The following is a 23,549-nucleotide window of genomic DNA, read 5'->3' on the forward strand; positions in this document are numbered from 1 at the left end:
AAAAAAAATTATTTCAGCGCGTTTGGTCCACCGTAGTAGAAAGGCGGCAAACGTTTTCAAACGGGATCGAAAAAAATGATGCTATTTTTAACACAAAGGGCACAACATTTATCGAATTTTTTTTTTTTTGTATCGATTATTCAAAGCATGCCCTGTTTAATAATGGTCATGCATTATTCGGCTCGCTAAAAAAAAATTGTTAATTTATTTATCAAAAATTTTAAAATGTTTTTTTTCGTATAAATATTAAAAAAAATTTTTTTTTTGTTTTGCTTAACTTAAATTAATTATTTTACTCAACATATTCACAGAATTTCACACTTCAAAACTCAAAAGCGGGATAATTAAACACAATCGAAGTTCTGATATTCAGACGTCAAAATAAGGTATGCAAACAATTTTTTTTTTTTTTTTTAATCTATAATTCTGTCCCTTACAACAACACAATATGTTTTGTTCAGTTTCAGATGATTATTTTAAGCATATTTGTTCCCACTTCAAAACAAGGGGGGGTTTTGTAAGCAAAAAAAAAATATATATATATAAATATCGTTTATGAAAAATAAGTACACTGTTATAAAGTTCATTCTTCTCCTAATAATCGCTGAAAATTTCGTATTAATCGGATAATTACCTGATTTTTGGTAGATTTTTAAAAAGACGGTCCGTCAAAAAGTACTGACCTGCCCCCCCCCCCCAGTTTGGGCGGTGCCTATATTATTTATTGATCTTTTATCTTCAATTTGTGATATATAACACTTTGGTGAGACTAATTATTTAGTTTTTAATAGACATTACAAAATGGGAGGCGTGAATTAATTCTTTCCAAGCTTATAACTACTCGAAAAATGAATTCAAGCACTAATTTTTTTTTTCAATTAAAGGAGCAAGGACCAAGGTTTCATTTTTAAAAAAAAAAAAGAAAAAACAAACAACGTTGTTTAAAAAAAAAGAAGGTTTTAAACTTCGGACTTTACAGATAAACTTCTAAAAAACATTACATTTTTTGTTTTAAATTTGAATATATTATTTATTGATCTTTTATCTTTAATTTGTGATATATAAAACTTTGGCACATAAATTAATTATTTACTTTTTAATAGATACTTGAAAATGGGTGAATTAAAAAAAAAGTTTGTCTAAAATATTATATTCGGTTTATTGAAAAAAGCATAAAATTTCACATTGATCCTGAAAATATCGTAAAAATTGAATGAATAGAAAAATTTTGATAGATTTTTAAAGTTTAAAAATTGAAAAATACTGAGCTCGTAAAAGTCAATTAATTTCATTACTGTTTAAAAAAAAAAAAAAATATTTCTATTACTTTTAAAACAACTTTAATAGTTTATTTTGGAAGTATAATCGATAAAGAAAATAAACAACCCACTTTTAAAAGAGAAATTACGAGTTTTTTATATTTTATTCGCAGTTTTGGGTTAGGGGTGTCAAAAATTCCTACAAAAATTCTGATACACCTAATAATAATGTCAGTAAGTTTACACTTTTTTTATTACATAACTTGTACAGTTTTTAACAGGCCACAACCCCTCCCCCCGCGCCTCCACCACCTCCCTAATGCAAAAAGAATTTTTGTGAAATATTAAACGGTTCTTCTGCTCGGTTAATGTTGGCACGTTACTTACGGAAAAACGGTTAATTAGACTAAATAAGCACATGTTAAAAACTATACAAGTTCTATAATTGAATACCTCCTCCAAAAAAATAAAAAATAAAAAAAAACGAAAAACAAAAGTATGTTTTCGTAAACCGCTCGTGCTCGTGTAAGTTTACTGACAGCATTATTAGCGTCCTAAATTATGAAAAAAAAAAAATGAACGCATCCCTTAGTAAAAAACAGAGGCGTTTTTCGGGGATACTGAAAACGAATATCACAGTAAAATGTTTTATATGAAGAAATTACTAGGTGGCCAGAAAGTGGATGCTCATTTTACCATAAATTTATATAGGAAAGTAATGATCCCCCTCTTTTGAAAAAGTAATTTCTTCATATCATGAAAACTACGTATCTGACCCAAATTTAAATGTGATATTCGTTTTCAGCACCACCGAAAACCTTTAAAAGTCGTCATTTTAAAGTTTTTTGAGGAGTTGGAAAGAAACTTGACATTGACCAAAAATTTATTTGTTATTTATTAGATTTTTCACTAACCTGACATTTCCCAATGGTCAGTTTTTTTTTGTTCTTTTGACACTTTTTTTTTTCTTTTTTGATCAAATTATTATTAGGCGAAAAAATAGTTTGTCTCAAAGTTGATTTAAGAAACGAAAACACCGAACTGGAATTGAAAAATGAAACGAAATAAATAGAATACATAATATACTACAAGATTTATTGAGAATTAAAGAAAAAATATGTGTATTCAATGCAGCATATTTCGACAAATTTATTTGGCCAAACTTTGTGGTTCGTTTATTTTATTTTATTTTATTTTTCTTGTTTCTGAAATCAACTTGGAGACGAATTGTTCCCCCCCCCCCGCAATATTTCGGCCCAAGTAAGTCATTAGTCAACTTTGCCTATTATTATTATTATTATTATTATTATTATTGTTTATTATTATTATTATTATTATTTTTATTATTATTATTATTATTATTATTTATTATTTATTATTTATTATTATTATTAATTATTATTATTATTATTATTATTTATTATTATTATTATTATTATTATTATTTATTTATTTATTTTTACTCATTAGTCACATAGGCCATCATCAAAGATTTCATTTTGAGAACAACTTGTGGTGTTCTCCGGATTCTAAGTAACAACAAGTCTCCGCAGATTTCCAGTACTCTCTACCTCCTTCGACAACCATTGCAGACGAATTTGGATTATCACAACAGCCACTTACGATTGATTTCTCGATGGCGGCGACTTTTGGTCTTCACTGAATTTTAGGTGGCAAAAACCCTCCCCAAGGTCCCGGTCATCTTTGCACTCATCCAGCAAAGGTCTGGCTAGTGCTTTCTCTCCTCGGTCTTTCCATCCATTTTGGCCCTCCTCACTTATTTGGTGTGGCGTCAGTTTTTGGTGACACACACATAAAAATAAAAATTAAAAAATCAGAAGGAAGGTAGGGGCGTAGTTGGTTAATTATACAGTTTCAGTTTTTCCTTCTTATTAAGTAGTATGACATCCAGTCTTCTTGCTTGGATGGGCTTATCCTTTTGTATATCTATGTCTCATAGGATTTTGTGACTTGCATTTTCATGTACTGCTGCCAGTTTGTGCTTGTACTATTTATTTCAAGATTCAGTTGTCTACATAATTGCCAGTGTATTGCCTTTCCCATTTAATCATGTCTATTTGTATATTCTTTTTGGGCTAGTTTGCTGCATTCGCTTATTATATGGTTTATTGTTTCGTCTCTTTGTCCACAGAGTTTGTGTTTGTTGTTTTCTTGTGTCGTGTCGATCCTTCCTTTGATGTGGATGGTTTTAATTGTGTTATCTCATGCGGCTGTTATTAGGGATTCAGTTTCTCTGGATAGGTTTCCTTTTTGTAGTCATGTCCAAGTGTTTTTGTTGGTTTCATCTTTTGTCACCCTTATAAATCGCCTATGTAGTTGTTTCTCTTCCCATTTTTCTTTTCTCGTTCATCCCTTGTTTCTTCTGTTTCTGTCTTGTTTGTTTTTTTTCAATATCTTTTGCTGCAGTAATTATACTTTTGGTGTTCTACATTATGTACAAGGTGGCACGATAAAATTGTCGCCCTAGAAAAGATGATATGATTCCGTTTTCGTTTGTGAAAACCGGTTTTCTTTTTTGTTGCAGACTATCTACTAGTTGACCAAGTGTGTACCAATCCCAAGAGTGATAGGAGCCTTCTATCATGTCTGAAAGTGGCACAATGTTCAACTAGTGAGATTGGAGATATGCCACTGTACAACTCATGCTCTCTACCGATCCAGGTTATGACAACACGACCATTGCCAGCATCCTCAAAATGCAAATGCGGACAGTTCAATGCTTGAGGGCACAGGTCAACGCATCGGACGACCCACGGCTATCGTCTTTGGTGTGGTTTCAAGTGAGGGCTACATCATGCCACCTCAGATCTTTGAAGTCGACTTGAAAGTTAACACCTGGATGTGCTGAAGTGTGTGGTGATCCTCAGGTGCAATCAGACATGATAGAAGGCTTCTATCGCTTTTGAGATTTGCACGCAACTGGCCAACTAGTAGATGGTCTGCAACAAAAAAAGAAAGCCGGTTTTCATCAAATGGAAATGGAATCATGTCGTTTTCTGTAGAGTGATAATTTTATCATTCCACCCTGTAATGTAAACCGACATCTCGCTCATCTCCTTGCATAGTTCCCTATAAACATTGTCCCGAATATTACCTTCTTATGTTCAAGTGGCAACGTGCTTTGTTTGGGGGTGAATAAGAGTAAAAATGAAATAAATAAATGTTTTATGTCAAATTGATGGTTGAATATGGTTAAATTTGTGTTCATTTTTACATTAAATATGAATTGCATGTAACAGATACCATAATACTTAGTTTGTTGCACCTTATCATAACAAAGGTCCATATAAAATTTCAACCTGATCAGTTCAGTAGTTTCTGAGAAAACTTTTAAAGTAAATATGGTATTATGGTGATTAATCCTTATTAATCCCTAACGGTGCATCAGACGGATACTATAATACTTAATTTGCTGCATCTTATGATAACAAAGGTTCATACAAAATTTCAACCAGATCGGCCCAGTAATTTTCGAGAGAAAATGGAATAGACAAACAGACAGACAGAGAAATATGATATAGATAATAAATAATCAAATATTTATTTATAAAAGTTACATAAAAGCGAGAAACGCAAACAGATGAGATTTTGTTTGATACTTTTATTAATATAAAGATCATTATTACAAATTCGGTTAAATGATTCAGGAATGGATTTAGTAGAGAAGGGGGGTGGTTATTTAATCTTAAACAAATCCACCTGTTACATTGGCTGTGTAAATATGAGTGGTGATTAATCGATTTCTTATTGTTTATTGTTTTTTGACAACGTTCGATGGTATTGAGTGTTGGGGAATCAATATAATGTTGCGCGCGCGTGTGTGTGTGTGTGTGAATCCTAGCGTTGTTTTTGTTTTATTTTTGTTGCGTTTTTTGTTTTCCCCATGCTTCCCATTTTTTGTTAGACCATTCAAAATTCAAACATTTTTATTGGCAAAAAACTGTTTCATTAAAATCAGAATATATTTTGGTAAACGCATTAGCAGCCATGATCCATTTTGGGACGAGGAAGATAATTAAACATATTTCAGCAACATCAATATCTTTAGTCAGCCATAAAGATTAAAGTGACTTTTCAAATATTACACCAATGGTGCCTATTGGCAAAGCTGGTGTCCAAGTTTTTAGTAAACTGAAATTCTTGAACGGGAGAATATCTAACACCGCAGATTCTAGCTTGTTAAGATGTGTTGTAAAGAATATGTTAAGATCCAATCAAATTTTTCTTTTTTGTGTTTTGCAAGGTAATCGCCACTTATCAAGGCCTCAAGACCACTTGAGTATAAGTGTTAATGAGTGTAGGAGAGTCAGTAAGACAACAGTGCAATGATCGGTAGTAGTGGAGATTGGGTAGAATTTGATTATATAAGGCTCAACAAGGATTTGTTTACATTAGACTTGAAGACAACCATGTTGCAGTCAGCTAAAAAACAGGCCCGCATTACAGAGTTTCACAGGTGAGCAGTTCTAGAAAAGAAGCTTTGTTCATAGAATTTGCATTTAGTTTTAGGCAGAGATAGGCAGAGATAGAGAGTGGGCGAAATTGTTGACAGTGGTCGTAGTTAGACAAGTGTCTGTTGTGTATGTTTTGCAGGGGTGGGTGGGAATCATAGATTCAAGCTCAGTTGAGGACCTGCCATGAAAATAATGATAGAGGCAGACTCATAACGTCTCTTCTGTAGGAAAAATGGTTGCAAGAAGGAGAAAAGTACATCACCTACTAGATTTCGAAGTTGATTTTGAACCCTGTAAGGCAAGAAAGCGTTCTCAGAGTACCTACTCCTCAGATGAGAGAGCAGTAGTCCATTTTAGGATGTATTTGGCTCTTATAGGATTGCGTTGGGAATGAGATACCTTCTGGAGCAGAAGAATGATCCAATCATTTTTTAAGCAACCTTGGCAACAGATTTGATGTAAACCTTCATTTTTAGGTCAGGAATGAAGGTCAGTCCCAGAAGCTTGGTGAAGCGGTTGCATATAAGAACATCAGAAAATGCATACAAGCAGATAAAAACATGAAAGTTGAATAAAAGAAGAAAACATTATTTCAAAGACTCAAGATATATATACATCTATGATGATTGCTATTGCATGACAGAAGCTTTCCATCTCTTTAGGTTGATGTTTCGCGTCCATATGCACGTAGATGGCTCTTCCGTACAACCACACTCTTATATAATTGTTCACAGATGTAGCAGGAGAACTTGCTAGTATTTAGTGGTTCTTGGACTATATTATACACATTTGAGTGTCATATAAAACAGCCCACAAATGTTACAACAATACTTGGGTGGTCTAGGTGGCAGCACATCCTCATAAAATTGTTGGTCTTGGTCTTGTCTATCCTTGTGTGACCTCATCTAATTCAGCAAGTCAGCTTTAGACAAAAGAAATCTGCCACAGATTGTAAATTTCAGTTCTTGTTTAAAGTTGGCAGAAACTGCAGATTCATCCATATTTCTGAGAGTTTTTTTTTTTTAATTACATTTTCACCCCAAACAAGGCACATTACCACTTTGGTGTAGGGGCTACTATCAGGGGCAACAACTACTGGGGTACTATGTAGGGATTTGGGCAGCAAGATGTCGGTTTACGTTACACTTGAACTTCTGCATGTCAGTACAGTTGGGGAAGCAGGGACCTGGAATGGAATTCCAAAGTCTAGCGGTTCTGGGGAAGAAACTACTGGAATAGAAAGATCTTTTCCATCTAGGAATCTCTACTGTGTGGGGGTGGAATTTAGCTGCTTGTCGGGTTTGTTGAAGGTGTTTTAATACTGCATGCTTTACATGTTTTTCCTCAAAGTTTCTGCATCAGTTCGAATTTCCCAGTTATTGATATCGATTTCCATTAGCTTAAGATTATACCTCAATGCATCTTTAAACCTTTTTTCACATTTATGCTGCGAACTCTTTTCTATGGAAAACTCACCATCAAGCAGTTGTTTTGATATCCTACCATCTCCCATCCTCACTAAGTGCCCAATCCAACACATTTGATTTTTGCTGATCTTCATTTCTATGCTATGTTGGATTGTTCAAGGACGACAGTGTCAGGAGTAAAGGACTTCTAACTCATGTTCAGTGTTTTATGGATGCACTTTTCATAAAAACTTTCCAAAAATTCATGATGCCTTTGGTATTTAGTCCATATTTCCAATGCATACTGTAGACAAGTTAGGACACATGCCTCATACACACTGATCTTTGTCTTCACAAGGATTTCTTTATCCAACCAGACACGTCTTTCAAGCCTACCAAAAGCAGAACAATCTTGTGAGTTATTTCAGCATCTAATGTTCCCTCTCTACCAAGATATTTAAAGGTATCAGGGACCTTCAGTCTCCTCCTGTTGACTAAAATAGTTTGCTTCACATATGGCAAACCAGTTGGAGGTGAATACATAACAACGGTTTTGCTCAAGTTAATGGCCAGACCGCAAGCTTTGTAAACATTTGAGAATTTAATGTAAGCTGCATGTCTTTCTTTGTGTGTGCAACAAGATTGTCGTCATCTGTAAATAACAACATACGAGCGTGGAAGGTTTTTGAGTTTTCATTTGAACGTTGAAGATTGAATAGACTGCCAGAAGTTCAAAAACATAAAGACACTACAACATCACTGTTTTAAAAACATAAATAAGTTGTTGTTGTTGTTGTTGTTGTTGTTGTTGTTGTTGTTGTTGTTGTTGTTGTTGTGCTTCTTCTTCTTCTTCTTCTTCTTCTTCTTCTTCTTCTTCAATAATGACATAGGTATGGAGTTTTGCATGAAGAAATGTGTTGCCCTGAAATTGAAAAAAAGGGAAAGATTGTTGAAAGTAAAGGAATAAAGCTTTTGAATAGGGAAATGATAAAAGAGGTTGGAGAAGAAGGATTCATCTATTTAGGAATTGTGGAATTAGATAAAAATAAAAGAAGCTAAACTGAATGAAATAATAGGAAAAGAATACAAGAGAAGACTACTGTTGGTTCTTAGGTCAAGATTGAATGGAAAAACAAGATATCCACAGTAAACACGCTGGGAGTAGCTATATTTTGATATGTGGTGAGTACTATTCGATGGTAAGAAAATTAGCTAAAAGACATGTACAGGAAGACAAGGTAAACGACGACAATGAATGAAGCTTTTCACTTAAAGAGTGATGTTGTTTATTATTCACATTTTTTAGCCATTTCTTGTCAAATTTGTCCATGCTGAAGAACCAAACAGATACCAAAATTTCATTTTAACAATAGTCATCATTTAATCATTATTTTTTTTGTTTTGTTTTTTAAGAATCGGTTTTGAAATTGGAAATTAGGCTAAAAATTTTCCAATTCCAATACCAATACTGATATTTCAAATATTTCAATTTTTCCGATTTCGATTAATTGTCCCAATGCTTTAATAACATGCTTTAAGTAAAAATAATTCTTTTTAAGGCAAAAATCATGTCGAAACCCGTTTTATTCTAAATAATTTACACAACTGAAATATGATTTAACTATAAATATAATTTTTTTAGCATAAATCATTATGTTTTAAATCATTTCTACTAATAATTAATGAATTTTGGAAAAAGTAATTTTGGAAATAACGAGAATAGAAAATATAAAAATGAAGTTTTGTCTTTTAATAATGTGCTAAGTAAAATAAAATGGCTTTGTAAATCTGAGATAAGTTGATTGTTTATTGAAAAAAAAAATTGATCGAATTTTACGTTTGTTGTTCGAACATGTTTTCCTCACATATACACACCCACATGTACGCACATACATACGCACACACACTCACGCATATACACATCCTCATACACACACACACACATGTACGCACACATATGCGCACATGTACACACACATGGGAAACGTCACTTCCCCTGAAAGGAATCCCGTACATGCACAGTCAGAACACTCACCCCAATATAAAAGTCAACAACACCATTCAACTTCCTTTTTCTTCCCTTTTTGCCTGGGTTCGTCAACCAGGCAAGTTCGCGTCCACAGCTCTTGGCTTGAAGACTTTTCCACATGGACGACTGCTATCATGAACACACGGCTTTGCTGAGGCCAACACTCTCTCTCTCTCTCTCTTTCTACATGTGGGACTGCCATTTCTTGTCCCCTACTTCATTCCTTTCTTTTCCACGCGTGTAAGCGTCAACGACTGAATGAACACTTGTTCCACCTAAACCCTTTATTTTCGACAGAAAATAAACGACATGTTTATTTTATCCAGCAATTGAGTTTTGTTTCCTTCTTTCCATTTGTTTCATTATTTTCTTTTGTAGCGAGTTAGGATATTTATATCCTGATCCGCAACATTGTTTAATTCATTCATTGATTTCTGTGATTTATTCCAGGTGCAACACACCTGGATTGTATTCAAATCATAAATGATTGTCAGCGATTATTAATTTCTACAAACAAAAGTCTTAATTGGTTTCACCTCACATTTCACCACAATAAATTAATGTTCAAATTAAAATCTACCTCATTTTTTTTTTCTTACTAAGACTTAGGAATTCCAGCGTCCTGCAATGCACAAAGCAGTCAAAGTATATCATCGTTTTCGGTCTGAAACCAGAATCACAGGACCCTCCAGCTTCTTCCTGTTCAGATAAAATCTTTCAATTGTTTGCATCATGTCCATTTTCGATCTTCTTTTTCCATTAGATGTTCTTTGGAGCAATCAGAAATTCTTTGGTTAGCAATTCTCTCTGGGGTCAATCTTAGAGCACGTCTAAGTCAGTCTAGATGTCATTTGTAGATTATTAACGATACCAACTATTTTTTAGTGTGGTCTCTAACTTCTTGGTTGATAATTCAATCGCCCTATTTAATTCCTAGAATCTTTCTACAGCACTTGCAATCAAACGCTTAATTTCTTCTCTTGTCTGATTTGAGATGCCAAGTTTCATTTCCATTTAGTAATATGGACAAGACGTTGTTGTTATAAAATCTTAATTTAGATCTGAGGGTGATCTTTTTAGTTTTTCCAGATCTTGCAGAGCTGGTTAAATGCTGCTGAGGCCTTATCTACCTTGCACTGCAACTCATAGTCCATAATACCTTCCTTGTCTATGGAGTTTCCTAAGCAGGTGAAGTTGTCAAAAGTGACCCATATCTTAATCCAATCTTTTTGTTAGAATATGAAAAAACAATTGGACAACTTTTAATTTAGCTCTAAATTTGATATAATTTTTGAAACATTTGTTTAATCCCAGGAGAAAAGTGTTTCTATTTTACTCTCATTCATCCCAAACAAGGCATATTGACATTTGGACACACAGGGTTATTATTTGGGACCATATCTACAAGGACATTATGTAAGGAGTTGAGCAGCAAGATGTCTGTTCACATTACACTTGAACTTCTGCAGTTAGGGAAACAGGAGACCGTTGGGGGAAGGAATTGTTAGGTTTTTTAGCACCAAAGGATCTTTATAGGTGGGATTTTGCTGCTTGTTGACTGGTTTTTGTTTTTGGCTTGCAAAACACGATTGACTTTTAAAAAGGGACAGTTAAAAAACAATGACATCAATGTTTGGTGGAGTTCAGGTTAGAAAACCAGTATCTTCAGACAGCCTGATCTAGTAGCACAAGATGATAAATGTCTCAAAGAAAAATAGAAACAAAAGAATCAGTGTAATAAAAGGTTTAGAGAGTAAGGAAATATATCTGGTGGCAAAGAGTAAAACAAGAAAGGTAATCTATAAAGCTAAAAAAATGAAAAGCTCTGAGCAAACCAGATTTCAAGATATACTACAAAAAGGATGACCGAAAGGATGAAGTATTAAAGATAAGTAAGGCGATGACAAGGCAAATACGGATACTGTTGGAGAGGAGTACGTTTGAAATAACAATGAAGTGTGAGCAACAAATAAAAAGAAGGATACTTGGAAATAACATTATGAGGGAAAATTTAAAAATTGCAAAAGCAGTATCTAGTTCAGTTATAAGAATTCACAAAAAAATGGTGCAGGAGACTATGAGTAAAATGACTTCACAATTCATTCCCAGGTCCCTGCTTACCTGACTGTATTGACAAACAGAAGTTCAAATGTAATGTAAACAGACATTTTACTGTTCAACTCCCTACATAGTATCCCTGTAAATTTGGTCCCAAATAGTATCCCCTTACGTTTTAGTTGCACTGTGCCTTGTTTGGAGTGAAATAACAATAAAAAAAAATTGAAAAAAAAAAATGTAAGACTGAAAGACATTCAGACGTTGTTGTAGAAGTTAAAGGCTCTGGTTGAAATAGGCATTGAGATTACTACTAACTTGACGGTTATAGTCAACTAACGTACTTTTGAACTTCCGGCGTGGCTGCTACCGGAAGTGATAACAAGGCAAATCAGTTCCTTTGCCTTTTTTCTCTTATTCCTATATCTTCACTCTGCATTTAGTTAAGAATTAATGAAATTAGTTTTATTTTATTTATTTTTTAATTATTGGAAAGACTTTTTTGTGCTTAAAAAAGAAAGAAAGAATTATTGAAAACACTTTTAAAAATCTTTTGGGAATATTATGTATTGGATACGTTTTTTATGATGTTTAAAATTTTATTATTTTGATTTCAATAATTTTATTTGTTATTTTGATTTCAATAAATTTATTTTCTTACTTTCATAAACATACTTTTATTTTGAAATAAAAACAAACGTATTTTTATAATTTCATAAACATATTTCTTATAAAATTTCAAATAAAATAAAAACTTTTACTTTTTAATTTTGCTATTAAAAGGGCAAAAAAAGACTAATTGTATTATCTGTATAATTTTGTCAATTTTTATTGTATATTTTTCAATAATGTCTTTTTCTTATATTTTATTTCAATAAATCGCTTCACAATAGAAATACTGAAGAACAATAAAAATGAAGGGACTGATTTGCCTTGTAACCGCTTTCTGTACGAGCCACACCGGAAGTTAGGAAGTACGTTCGCTGACTATAACCCACTTGACAAATCCAATGATAAAAGAAGAGGTTATCTCTAAAGACAGAGAACTTAGTAAAATTGTGAACTATTACAAACGCAAAGAAGAAATAAGGTAATTATGGCCGCCTCAAGTTGGTGGATCAGGTTCGCAAGATGATTGAGAAAATAAGAAGTCAAATAAATATAGATGAACTACAATAAGAAAAATGTTTGCACTTGGAAAATATCGTTTCGTATTTAGATTGAAACGATGTTTTCCAAGTGTAAATACTTTCCTTATAAACTCATAACACGCAAACACGTGTACCTCAAGAGACATTTAAACTAACTGTGACTAACACCTCCGCAGGCTGTTATCCCCGAGATATTTTATATCTCCAGAGGGAAAGATTATCTACAAAGGGGGAAAAAAATGTCAAACCTAAGGAAAGCTTGTTTGTTCTTCAAGATAAATAATTTATTTGTGAGGAAAAAAAACACAAACACACATCGTTATTTGGCTTTTTAATTTTTATAAGATGAAATAAAGTTTACTTTCTTACCACTGATGATATATTTATCAGGAGACAAATTCAAAAAAAGTACATTCATAAAACGAAGAACTTATATTTTTCTTTTGTCGATCTAGAGAAAGCCTTTGTCAAAGTATCAAGTATCAAGTGTCAAGTATCAACAGATGTTATATTTTCAAGTATCAAGAGATGTTATATTTTCAAATTTGAGGAAACTACGGATAAACGAGTCGTTAGTGAAGATTATTCAAGCAATGTACAGAATTGCTCAAAGTCATATTAGAATTAACAGCACAATTTGACTTTCGGTTTCTGCTCCACACATAAGACAATGGTAACAAGCAAGATATAGTCCCTTCTGGTTAATGTTGATATTCCTCTCAGATAATATGAAAACCTCCCCTCGCCTTTCTCCCATGTTAAAAATGACTTTCTTGTCTGCTTGACCATGCCTAATTATCAAACTAAATGAACAGCAGAAATCGGAAGTCCAGAAAATATTAACTATAACCAGAAATTAATTATCTACCATATTGTTCCAATTGTAAGTTTGTAAAATTAAATTAATGTAAAGTATATATTGTTTCAATTGTAAGTTTGTAAAATTAAATCAATGTAAAGTATATATTGTTTCAATTGTAAGTCTATATAAAACAGCCTTAGAAATCTGTTTACAAACCTGCTTTGACTTATGAATGCATTCATCGAAAACTTCATTTCAAATTGAATACCATTTTATAGAACATTTAATGAAAACTTTAATGTTAAAGTAGGAGTACTCAATTTGTTGCTTTTTATTTGTGTCTTAGAAGCATTGTTCAACGAGTTCTGTACTGGTTATTTGGAAAAGATGCAGTGTGTTGATGTCTTAGTATTTGCCTTTGAAATATTTGGAAGGTCCACATGTTAAGTTAAAAAATTGGAGGAATGTTATAGAAAGTAAAGGGTTGAACTTTTTATGATATTTGCAAACACTGAGTACACAAGGCGTGCAGTAGAGTTACTGGTAAGTTGTTGAGAGAGAATGAACCAGTTTGTATGCAAGAAAAGACTGATGAGGAATCAGCTTGGATATCGTGATAATCATATTCAATATTTTACGTGCTAAAAAGTGATTGAAAATAAAAAAATTATGTTTCACCAATGTTTGCACTAATATTTATATTCATATAAAATAAAGTCCCAATCGGTAAAAATATTAATAAATAAATAAGAAAGAAAACATCTTAAAATTTGAAAGTTTTAAAAAAGAAAAAAAAACGTATCAAATTATATAGAATGAAGAAAGAAAACAAAGAAAGAAAACAAAGAAAGAAAACAAAGAAAGAAAACGTCTCATTGTGGAAATAGAATGAAGTATTTATTTATTGGTGCCTGGAAGTCCTCTGTGTCTGCTGTGTAGATCACTAAGGCTGCTGCAAAGTAGGTGGACTCCCACTATTATGCTAGAAAATTACTCACATCTGACACTATCCTATCTATAAAGTCTCTACAAAGCCACAATTCGCCTATGCATGGAGTTTTGTTGCCACATTTGGGCTATTGCATCTACCACTAGTTTCTCCCTCTTAGACAGGTTCCCAAAAATGGTCTCCAACCTATTAATTGGTCCCCATTGGTCCTATTAAAATGGTCCCACACTATTAATTACACTCTAACTCCTGCAATATTGCATCACTTTGCCTGTTTTACAAGTATTTTAATGGATTGTGCTCTGATGAACTGATAGAACTTATGTGCCCTGGATGTAAATATTCGGACTAATCTGACAAGCAGTAAAATTAATACATCCAGGAGTCAGTTTGATCACTGTATGATCAAACCACCTTGCAGGTGTTGATTGCGACAGTACAAGACGCTGTAGTCTAAGATAGCATCATAAAAATGATACCATAATTCAGTAAAACAAATTTGTATTTTTATTTCTTTTTTAGTGCATAAGTTTTCTTATTATCAGAAATACAATTTTTATGCTATTAAAATTTTAAAAAATGTGATGACTTTTTGAAGATCCTGTATACATGTTAATCAATAAAGTAATTTCTATTATTTTAATCGGATACTTTTGTAAAGATTAGTTACATATTTTTTCTGTGATACAGACATCCAAGACATAAATTCTGTTTACCTAATAAAGTTGGACTGTCAAAAGCAATACATTTTCTAGTGTAGATAATAAGTGTTTGGGATCAAGCTGACAAGCTGTCTAAATCTCTAAATCCCCTAAAATCTGGAAGTAGTCCTTTAAAATTCTGATTGAAATTAATACACCCAGGTATCTTATTGGCTAAACCATTTAGCAAGCATTTCTCTTTGCAAGAGGGAAGAAATTTTAATCTTTATGACTTCTACAGTAGTTCAAGAAGGTATAATAAAAATAACACTGCAATGCAGTAAAACAAGTGAAGCATGCATGGTCCTTCGTGAGTGCACAGTGAACGAGGCATAAAAAAATGACTAAGTTCAGCATTTGCCCCTCCCCCATTTAGCCCAAAAAGTCCCCAGGGGACGTCAAATCCTGGTGAAAATGAACAAACGGTGCCTTAACATAGGTAAATTTGAGTTTTGTAGCATGCAAAAAAAAAAAAAAAAAAAAAAAAAACGACCAAGTCCATCATTTGTCCCCCCCCAACTTTTAGCCCCAAAAGTTCCCAAAACCTTAATATATTTAAATTTGAGTTCCATACCATGCAAAACTGCTAAATAAACATACACAGAAAATTTTGCGCAAATATGGTAAAATAATCCCAAAAATGGAGTGTTTTTATTATACCTAAAAGAGCCCCTAGGGCACACCTAAGACTTATCGTGAAGTATAGACAAACAAAATTACATAGAGATCAGTTAGTTACAACTTTTCAGAAAGTTTTATAAAAATTCAAGGCATCAATTTTTTTTTTTTTAATAAGTACAAAAGTGTCAATTTTAGCCATTTTAACCCGAAAGGCACCCCTAGGGGGGCAACCAGTTCCAAATCTGTTTCATTACTTTTTTACTCATATCATGTTTAATGTTTGTGCAAAATTTAAAAAAATTCCAAGCTGTAGTTATTGAGAAAAGTGCGGACAAATGAACGGACGAACGGACAAGAGTGACTTTACAGGTCCACCCTCTTTTTGTATTTTTATTTCTTTTTTAGTATATAAGTTTTGTAATTATCAGAAATACAATTTTGTTATTAAAATTTTAAGAAAGGATAATGACGTTTTCTTGAAAACACTCTGTAATTGAAACTAATAAAATAATTTGGATTATTCCCATTAATTTTTATTGAACATTTCTGTAAAGGTTAGTTACATAACTTTACTGCTCTGCAACACATTCAAGACACGAATTCCCAGAGAGATAAGAATTCTGTTTACTTTGTGGACAACGTTTCATTTTATGCGAAAGGTGAAACATCTGTCAGTAGTCTGTTCTTCTTATTGATACAGTTGGAAGTTTTCTTTATTTTCTTTGAAAACAAAAGCTTTATTGTTTGACTCGGAGACATTTTGCTTAGTTTTATCGAGGAAAAAAAAGACTCAGTGTTCGATTTGATTGCACAGCTTTGTTTACTGTCGTGTCAAAAGTTTGTATCTTAACAACCCAGTCATATGGTTGTAAACATGTTTGATTTCACAGCAGCTATGCAAAGATGACACAAACAAAACTGACACTGTTGCTATAAACAAAATTATCCCCGTGACTAGCTGTTCTGACACGGCGCTGCCTGGGGGTGATTTTACTTTTATTTTTGTTTATCTTTTCTTTCTTTTTTGTAAACTATGATTTTTTTTAATACATTAGTTATGTTTCTGAAATTAAAATTCATAATTCCTATTATTTAGATTATTCGGATTAAGCAAACTCAGTATAGAATTTAATACAATATGGGAACCTATATAAAATTTATATATATATATATATATACTAGCAAAAGTACCCGTCGTTGACTGGGTTCAAAAACAGCCTACAGAAAATGGACTCTGATTTATGAAAGTATGATAGGTTATGAAAAGGAAGGGTTGTAAAAAGATAGCTTCGAATTTGGGGTTATCAAAACCAAAGCAAAATATGATGAAAGTAAAAATAAAATAGATAAACCCCATAATTTATTATACCATACCTGTTCACACTGAAACCCTTATCACAATATTCTGTGGATCTATATTAAAAAATCTTGTTAAACTTTGTGACATATTTCCATTCTATGGTGGTCAGGCGCGAACGAACACCCCATAATTTTATTATACCATATTTCTTCAAACTGAAACATAATTATCAAAGTATACTTACGGAAATAGATATGAAAAGTCTTTATTAAAGTTTGTGCCTATTTCCATTCTATGGAGTCCAGGCACGAACGCAAACCCACAATTTTATTATATCATCCCTATTTAAGTTAAAACATACTTATCAAAGTATTATGTACATCTATATCAAAAACATTTGACTTATCTGGACAATATAAAGCTCAACAAGTACCATTGGAGCTTGTATAGAACAAATAGGAAAGGGGAATGAAGTCAAAAAACTATATATTGGTGAATATAGATTGGTTCATTTATTCAATAAGGGAATACAGACAATTAGTTAGGGGATAGAAGAGACTCTTTATGCCAAGGCATTTCGAAGCTTAATGCTTCTCATCAGAAGAGTAGAGAAGATGCTAGGTAACATAGTCGGGATGCGGCATCTAGCATGGGATTCATTAGGAACGAAATAGATCAAATAAAATTATAGATGATGTTGGGGGGAGTTTTATCGAATTCTAAATAAAGGAGGAGCGTATAATATAGAGTGTAATGTAGAAAGGTGTATAGGGTCTTTATCATAGTCTTAAATGTGTGTAGTGTATGTTTTGTAATTCTATTTTATCGGTGTGTAAGATGTCTATTATCTATGCAGGGACATTTTTTTGACAGATGCAACCGAGATAACAACAGCACTATGAAGTGGTGTATAATTTTGGGAGAGGTGTTATGGTGATGATTTAAGGCGAAAGGGCGAATGTGTGTGTTCTAAGCAGAGTTGAACGAGACGGATTACATGGGCATCCTGTTCCAAGTTTTAATTTAGTGAGGCGAGCGAGGATTCAGAAGTGAGTTAATGGAGTAAGTTATGGGTTGGGTAAAGCTATAATAATAGATTTCAGAGTACCAATATATATTAGATAATATGTAGCAATAATTCTAGGTTTTCTTTGCTATTAGATATACAGGGAGGGAGTTTGGGTATAAGGCAGAGGTAAAAAGACAGGGTAGCAAAGTCTTTGGAGGTAAATAAAAGGACAAAAGAGAATTTTGGATGTGGATGATACTACTACTACTACTACTACTACTACTACTACTACTACTACTAATAATAATAATAATAATAATAGCTAAAAGGTAAATAAAATTCAGAGATAGAGATAAAGGTAAGTTCAAAATAACACATGAAATAAAATTAAGGGTTAAAGGATGAAGAGTGGAGTAAAGATATATATATATATATATATATATATATATATATATATATATATATACATATATATATATATACATATATATATACATATATATATACATATATATATATATACATATATATATACATATATATATATATACATATATATATATATATATATACATATATATATATATACATATATATATATATATATACATATATATATATATATATATACATATATATATACATATATATATATATACATATATATATATATATATATATATATATATATATATATATATATATATATCTGTGATACATTTATTAAAATGTATAATAAATTATTTTATTGATTTTTAGCCGAGAGGAGATATATTTTCAGTATATTTTATTCACTGTATCATTTTTCGCGCCGAGGATTCAATTCACGTCTGCTCGGTCACATTTTGTAAATAAAACAGAAGAAAAAAAATGGGAGGAGGAGGCCTGTGAACAGGAGGAGAAGGGAGAGACAGATACTGTGAACGAAGAGTGTACAAGGAAAAAGAAAAGAAAGATGTGTAGAGAAATAAGAGAGAGAAACTGTGTAGAGAAAGAGAGAGGTAGATCGTATAGAGAGAGAGGGGCCTGAAAAAAGTTGTCAACAGGCAGTGGAGCGTCACGCTTCAAAGCGATAAGACGTAAGTCAGTGGAGGTCCGGTTAGCGAAGCCAGCGACGACGTGGTAGCGACGTCGAGGAGGTAAATATCAACGACGTCAACCGATGATCAGCGGTCAAAGTTAAGGTATTGACTGAATAAAAGAATGGACCCAGCGAAGGAAGGAATAATAGAGCAATGAAACTTTTACTATGAACCAATGACTTCGATGAGCTTCGGAAGCGAGTATTTGGAGCAATTAACATGCACGCGCGTAATGAAACATAAATCATCCGATGGACAAAAATATGAAAATTAACCTGCGCGCGTAATCCAACATAAACAATTTACATGAAAGAAATATATATAAAAACACGAGACGAAAGAAAGGTCACATTTCCAAGGACATTAAGTGAGTTTTTCAATCAAAACTTTCATTTCTCCAACATCTCTCTCTCACCCTGTATCTAATTGAGCAGACGATTTTTTTGTTTTATGTGAACATTGACTGTTAATATATTTTTCTCTCGGTAGAATTTGAATTCATTAAATCATTTCATTTAGTTAGGCATATTTAATTTTCTTTCCTTGAATTGAATTTTATTTTATTTTTTTATATAAATAAAAGTTTGTTAATTTTTCGATATTTGTCCTCGTTATTTCTTATGTGATTTCGTTGTCCAGTACATTTCATTTTATTGTTGTCTTCGGGACGGTTGTCCCATTCCTATAACAACGCATTATCAAGGAACCTGGGAAACTTTCTTTTTTTATTTATATATTTCGTTATGTCATCCATCTCTACCGTCCCCAGTAGGACTTAGATACGTCGTAACAATATATATATATATATATATATATATATATATATATATATATATATATATATATATATATATATATATATATATATAGTTAAATAGAGTTGTAGAAGGCGGTACAATGCAGAAGTAACGGAAAGACACAAGCTGAAGCAGTTGAGAAATTTTATGTTCAAATTATAATGTTATAAAATCCGCCATCCTCAAATCGTATGAACTGGTACCCGAGGCATATCGACAGAAGTTTAGGTCATACCGAAAACAGAACGGACAAACCTACGTGGAATTCTTTCGGCAGAAAGAAACACTGTTTAATAGGTGGATTCCTGCTAAAGATGCACAGTCCGATTATAATAGACTCCAGCAGATGATCCTGATGGAAGAATTTAAACGTTGTGTCCCTGACGACCTAAAAGAGAGAGGTAGATCGTATAGAGAGAGAGGACACTTTGTGTCTTTCCGTTACTTCTGCATTGTACCGCCTTCTACAACTCTATTTAACTACATACTATACAATGCTTCAAGCAAACTACACCCATATATATATATATATATATATATATATATATATATATATATATATAGCTTAATGTGTAAGAGGAAAAGAGAAAGTTCAATTCCACAAAAGGAGAATTATTATTGGAGCTTATACAATAGGACAACAAGAGTATGAAATGAAGACACAAAACTATATATTGGTAGATATAGAATGGATCATTTATTGAATGATGGAATACAAGCAAAATTTGGGGGATAGAAGGGACTCTTTATGCCAGGGCATTTCGAAGCCTAATGCTTCTCATCAGAAGAGTAGAGAAGGTGCTAGGTAGCATGGGGAACATGGGGCGTCTAGCGTAAGGTTCATTAGTGATATATCCTGCGGTGGGTGGCCGTAATAAAAGGATATTCAAGAAAGGTATTCCACCAGGGAAATAAGTGGATAAAGAGGTTCTGAAGTAATAAAGAAATAGAGAAGTTTATTGAGAATATTTACAGAGACAGCATGTTACGTTTTTCAAGTGTTCCCACTCAGGGAAGGCTCTCACAACCGGTGGCCGGTGATAACGTTCTTTTGATAAAAAGATGAATTGCTCATCTCGCCATAACACCTCCCCCTAAGACAATTTCTCCCAAGAGAATTTGGCTTAATATCGTTTGCTTTTTGGCTTGGGGCTCAGCCAGTTAACTTTTCTTTTCACCCTTGTACTTTTTCTCCTCAATTTCGTTTGAGTGGGTGGAGTTGGTGGAGAAGCTGGAACTCTCAAATCTGGAGTAAGTTCTGTTAAGGGTTGGGGAATATTAAAAGAATCATACAAAACCTCTAGGGGCAGGTCATTTTCTTCTGCCTGTTTGTAGTCATCAGTGTGTTGAGGTCTTAGCTGATTTATATGCCTGCGACAGTCGAATTTATTACTCCTTACAGAATATAGCATGTGTCCGATTCTTTTCATGATAATCCCCTCCTCCCAAAAATTTTTTCCACTCCTGTAATTCAGGAAGAATATTTTGTCACCAGGTTTGTAAAACCTTGTTGGAAAATTTTCTTTTGTTGTTGTTACTCTGGTTGCACTTGGTAAAATTCTGTCAAATACAGATCTGATTTTCCGTGCAAACATCAGTTCGGCTGGTGACGAACCGGTATCAGTGTTTGGGTTCGGAGTTATCCTGTACACCGATAAAAATTGTTCAAGACTCTTCTCGTCAGTGTCCATGCCTTGGTTTTTCTTCAAGGCTCTTTTGAATGTATCGATGAACCTCTCTGCTAGGCCATTTGACCATGGGTGGTAGATTACCGTTGTTAAATGTTCAATGGCTAGAGCCTTGCAGAATTCTTCAAATTCTTTGCTGGTAAATTGGGTGCCGTTGTTGCTGACAATAGTTTTAGGCACTCCAAAACGACTGAAGAGAACTCTTAGTGCATCTATTGTACTCATCGAAGTAAGGTGTTTGTATTTAAACACTTCTGGCCATTTTGTGAAACTGTCGACGACCACTAAGAAATAATGTCCATTTAAAGGACCTGCATAATTGATATGTAACCGAGTCCACGGTGTATCAGTCTTTGGCCACGGTTGTATCTGCACAGGTGGTGCCTTTGCTGCTAGCTGACACCCTTGACACTCTCTTACGAGTTTTTCAATGTCCTAGTCCATCCTAGGCCAATACGTATATCCACACATTAAAGCTTTCATTCTCGACATGCCTGGATGACCACTATGAAATTCTTTTAAAATTTCTTCTCTGAAGCGTAGTCGGTATGACGACTCTGTCTGCGTACATCAAGGTTTGAGCACAAATGAAAAATGGTAAAATTTTAAGGTCTTTCTTTGATTTTCCATTTAGTTGCACCAACTTTTTCATTTTCACAATATAATCATCCTTTTCTGCTGCCTTATTTATTTCGTCTAGAGTCACTGGTAACTCTCTGATTGTATTGTACAGTAATCTGGAGAGTTCTTTTTTCTCTGTCAATGCAGCTATTACTGTGTCTTCCAAAGGTTCAGCACACTTTTGGATGAGCCTGAACAGTCCATCTGCATGTCCGATATTTTTGGATGAAATGTACTCCATTTTAAAGTTATAATTTAGTAGAATTATGCTCCATCGTTGAGTCTGTTTGAAGTGTGTGTAGGTATGCCATTTTTAGAGCCAAAAATAGTCAATAAGGGTTTGTGGTCGGTTTGCAAAGTAAACATCCTTCCATGAATAAATCTATGGAAATTTTTAATGGCATAAATAATCGCCAAGCTTTTTTTTCAATTTGGGAATAGTTTCTTTCAGCCGGCAAAAGTGATCTGGATGCATGGGCTATTGGCTTTGTTGATTCATCTTCAAGTTTATGGAGAAGAACTGCTCCTACTCCGTAGTCACTTGCATCTGATGCAACAATCAATTCTTTCTGTGGATCAAAATGTGCTAGAGCTAAATCTGATAGCAGGCATTTCTTAATATCTTCAAACGCATTTTGGCATTCTTTTGACCAAATCCACTTTTGTCCTTTTTTTAACAAATCATTCAATGGTGATCTCAATTTATGCATGTTTGGAATATAAATAGCATAATATTGAGCCAAACTCAAAAAAGATTGTAACTGGGCAACATTATTGGGTGCTGGCATCCTCTCGATTGCTTCTGTTCTCTGAGGATCCGGTCTTCTGCCTTGGTTGTCGATAATTTGACCAAGATATTTTATCTGTTTCAAAAAGAATTCACATTTTTCGGCACTTAACTTGAAACCAAATTCCTCAATTCTTTGAAAAACTGCTCTGATGTGTTCCTTATGTTCCTGTACATTTTTACTTTTGAGAAGGATGTCATCCAAATATGCGATTGCAACATCTAAATCAGCAAGCATCGTATCCATTATTTGCTGAAATAGTGCTGGGGCCACTTTTAATCCAAAAGGAAGTCTTTTTAGTCGGAAAAGTCCTAGATGTGTATTGATACACAAATACTTAGAACATTCTTCACTGACTTTTACCTGAAGGTAAGCTTCCGATAAGTCGATTTTGGAGAAAATTCTACCTCCATTCAGCTTTGTAAAAATGTCTTCAGGAGATGAAAGTGGATAACTATGATCCATCAGACAGCCATTAAGGCCTGTAGAAAAATCGGCACATACCTGAATCTTCTTATTTTCCTTTTTAACATACACAGTGGGGCTCGCCCACTCAGAATAGTCAACTTTTTCGACTACACCATTCTTCTGTAGTCTTTTTAGTTCAATTTCAATATCTTCTTTTGAAGAAAAGGGCACATTTCTTTTTGGTCTAAAAACAGGTTTCACATTCTGTTTTAATTCAAAATTTACTTCAGTTTTGGTGCACACTCCTAATCCCTCTGAAAAAAACTTTGGGGAATTCACTTTTTAACACTGCCAGAAAATGGTCATTTTGTTTGGAATTTTTCTTTTCCAACGCTCTTACATTATTGC

The 23,549-nt window shown here is 33.3% G+C and overlaps 1 protein-coding gene across 2 annotated transcripts in view; it reads left to right on the plus strand.

Annotated features, from left to right (window-relative positions):
- Positions 1-23,549, plus strand: part of LOC145289818 (protein dj-1beta-like) — a 50,056-nt gene that overhangs the window by 1,913 nt on the left and 24,594 nt on the right. Inside the window, exon 2 of one of the 2 annotated variants that reach the window (XM_080136441.1) lies at positions 312-386. The exons of the other annotated variant lie outside the window; for it this stretch is intronic. The gene's annotated coding sequence lies outside the window, so the exon portion shown is untranslated. The remainder of the gene's footprint in view (positions 1-311; positions 387-23,549) is intronic. 2 annotated transcript variants of the gene reach the window in all.

Source organism: Euprymna scolopes, chromosome 2 (assembly GCF_053919585.1).
Source record: "Euprymna scolopes isolate OS-2025 chromosome 2, ASM5391958v1, whole genome shotgun sequence".
NCBI lineage: Eukaryota > Metazoa > Mollusca > Cephalopoda > Sepiida > Sepiolidae > Euprymna > Euprymna scolopes.